Source organism: Chlorocebus sabaeus, chromosome 9 (assembly GCF_047675955.1).
Source record: "Chlorocebus sabaeus isolate Y175 chromosome 9, mChlSab1.0.hap1, whole genome shotgun sequence".
Classification (NCBI taxonomy): domain Eukaryota; kingdom Metazoa; phylum Chordata; class Mammalia; order Primates; family Cercopithecidae; genus Chlorocebus; species Chlorocebus sabaeus.
In genome coordinates, this window is record NC_132912.1 from 2,429,912 (window position 1) to 2,433,770 (window position 3,859).

The following is a 3,859-nucleotide window of genomic DNA, read 5'->3' on the forward strand; positions in this document are numbered from 1 at the left end:
TATTAACATTCAAAATCATTGTATAAATTATATAATGACTTGATATATATTTGTCTTTTTCTGAACTCAGATATTTATATTCTCAAAATATGAAAAATGCATCAAATTATGAGATAATACTTGACTTATATCTAAATTACTTAAATCTAGTGGAAATTATGTACTTCTAGTCCACTTTTTTGAAAAAGTAGATGCATTAATTCTCAGATATGAGTAGTTATCTGAATTTTCCTGTATTCTAGTCAACTAAAAAATGATCATTTTTTAACAGAAAAAAACTATAAGCAAAGTTCTGCTTAATTTTATAAGCAATTCAGGCATTTTATTTTATTTGTGTGTTTGTTCATCTGGCCTTATCTAAGACCATCCATCAGGGCTAAGGACCTGCCCAGGCATTGCATCTTATCTAAGATTCTCGTGACGGGTAAGGACCTGTCCAGGCGTTGCATCTTATCTAAGATCCTCTGTGTAAGGACCTGCTCAGGCATTGCTTCCTACCTGAGACTCTGTGTCAGGGCTAAGGACGTGCCCAGGCATTCCATCTTATCTAAGACCCTCAGTCAGGGGTAAGGACCTACCCAGGCATTGCTTCCTATCTGAGACTTGGCGTCAGGGCTAAGGACCTGCCCAGGCATTCCATCTTATCTAAGATCCTCTGTGTAAGGACCTACCCAGGCATTGCACATCCTATCTGAGACCCTCCATGAGGGGTAAGGACCTGCCCAGGTATTCCATCTTATCTAAGATCCTCTATCAGGGCTAAGGACCTGCTCAGGCATTCCGTCTTATCTAAGACCCTCCATCAGGGCTAAGGACATACCCATGCATTGTGTCTTATCTAAGACCCTCTCTCAGGGGTAAGGACCTGCCCAGGCATTGCATCTTATCTGAAACCCTCAGTCAGGGATAAGGACCTGCTCATGCATAGAATTGTGTTGTCAAGCCGTGCAGATCTCCTTCCCTGGCTTCATTCCCCACCCCTGATCTAGGTCTGGATGATTTTATATATTTGCTTTCTCGATCTTTACAACTTGGGTTCTACTGTTTCAGGATATAAATGGCAAATGATGTGTATGAATGATGCCTTTTGGTCAGTTTAACGTTTTTTAGGTTTTTATCCTAGTGTTGCATTTCTATGCATTCAAATCAAAGCAGCTTTCATCCTTGCAGTCTTGCAGTCACACGGGCGACTTCAAGGATAATTCAGCAGAAAATCCAGGTCTGCAGTTTATGACAACTTTTGTTGTCTATCTGATTCTTGCCTTATCAATACAAAGAACAACTATTCCATTCTTAATGTTTAAATCTTTAAGACTACCTCATTTTTTAACTTTTATAACTAGCCTTTCCTTCTGCCAAAATGTTCTCATTTTAAACCCTACCCCATTCTTAAAATTATTAATGATGACCAGGCTTTAATTGGGTCACCTTAAAGTGTTAATTCCTTTGATTGGGAAGTTAGAAAGGAAGCCAGGTGCCGTGAGGAGTCTAAGCACACTGGGGTGGTTGAATGATCTGAGAGGAGCCACGTTACGGAGGGGCTAGATGAAGTGACCCAAATCTTTTATCTTAGAACACCAGCGTCATCGGGCTCACGATGTATCCATCCTTCATGGAACTGAATTATGCCTGCATTGGACCTAGTTATATTGAAGAATTTTAGGCATAATCAGATAAACTGAGGGTTTAAATAAGAATGCTATGCACCACTCACATGCTGCATGGAGGTTCATGTCTGAAGCAAACACTATAACATTTAGTATTTAAAATTCTGACCTTACTTCTGTTGGTTTCCAGACGAACTTTAGAGGACAGCTTTCTCCCTACTGCAGTAGTGATTATAGTAACCCAGCTGCTACGGGAGAAAGATTTTTATCTTTATTGCCATGGGCCGTTGTCTACAGGCTGAAATGGGGTAAATGAATTTGGTGATGGTCTTCAGAGCCTGGTTTCTCATCTTTCCTCAAAGCTACTGTAGAAATGGGAAGGTGTCATACCTTCCCTTACCTGTCATAAGGGTCACAGCTGATACTGCTATAACAAAAGACAGGTGAATGAGAGAAAAGTATCACAAATTTATGAAATCAAAGTTTTACATGGTATACGATCTTTCAGAAATGAAAACCCTCAAACTCAGCAACAACTACTTTTATGCTTAGGTTCCATAAAAAATGGACAGCTGTGCAGAAATGTGTTTGGACAAAAGGCTGTGACCTGTCATTAACAAAGTTGAATGACCTGAGGTCAGGAGTTTGAGACCAGCCTGGCCAACATGACAAAACCCTGTCTCTACTAAAAATGCAAAAATTAGCTGACTGTGGCAGTGGGCACCTGTAGTCCCAGCTACTAGGGAGGAGGCAGGGGAATCTTGTAAACCCAGGAGGTGAAGGTTGCAGTGAGCCAAGATAGTGCCACTGCCCTAGAGCCTGGGTGAGAGAGTCAGACTCTGTGTCAAAACAGCCAACCAACCAAAGACACAAATACCAAAGTGAAGGGAAACCCAGCAAGGACTGCCTGTTCTGGGTCTTCTTGACCTCTTTGTATGTGTTCCTTCCTCCCAGAGACAGGGCAGGACTCCTCTGAATGAAGGTCTTCAAAGGAGAGGGGTTAAGGGAGAAGGTGACCTTCCAGGTGTCATGGTAGATAGGTGTGTTTGGGGAGCCAGGCGACTGACTGTGACACCCAGCCTCCAGGATGACCCCCAGCCACCCTCGTCTCCTGGTATTGACACATGTGTTTGGGTCCCTCCAACATTTAACCAGGGCTGCTGTGTGTGGCCAGTGTGATATGGTGGAGGTGACCATGCCTGACTTCTGGAGCTAGGACTCGAGGGCATTGCAGCGAATGCTGTGGCTTCTTGGATCATGTATTCTGAAGGAAGCCAGTCACATGTGAGGACACTCAACAGCCTTGAGTGTGGCCCACACAGAGAGAAACTGAGGTCTCCAACCAATGAGCTTTCTTCATTGGATACCGTGAATGTCGTGGTTCACAGACGCTCATCCTCTGGAGAACTCTGTTGTCTTGTTAAGCAGAGACTTTCCAGCCTTTAGGCTCAGGTCAGTCATCACAGCTTCCAGTGTGTTGTTTCTCTTCTTTGCTGCTTTCCTTTTACATCCTAAACTCTCCAGGCTCTTCCTCTGACTCCCTGGACAGAAGGCCGCAGGATTCTGTTTCTGTTAGAAGCCCTCACCGTGCTGCTCTGTGACATAAGCCACCCGGGGGCGAACTTGGGTGTGAGAAAGAGAAGAAACCGCTAGGAAACCACCCAGAGTTCTTTGCTTCACAAATGTGGATTCCCCTCAACACCAGCCTGCCTGGTTTACTACTCACAGTCCTCAGGTAGTTGTGTTTTTAAAAATGTTTTTCAGTAGCTTCCCAAGTAGCCTCTCATTCCACTTGCTATAATCAGTTGTCCAGGATAATCATTGAAGATGTGAATCCAGCCATGATAATCTCTCTTACATATCTGTGAAACTCTGCACTACCCTAAATAATATTACAACTGCTTATCATAGCCCCACACTGTATGGAACCCGTTTACAGCTCTGAGCTGGTCTTTACAACTCCTATTTTCTTAACCGCATCCTAGCCACGTGGCCCTCTCTTTGTTTTTCAAATGAAAATGCCTCAGTGCTGTTTTGCCTCTGAGAAAGCTTTTTTTTTGAGCTTTTATGTGGCTGTTTCCTTCTATTCACTTTTCATGTCTCCAAAGACCTTCCCTCAGCCCCGTGTGTTAATTCCTTCTCCCTCCTCACCGACTGTATGTCATCCTTTTATCCATTCACACATTTATAGCTTTTTGAAATGACTCTTGTTTTTAACTTAAAACATTCCTGTCATATGCTTCTTCCATTGA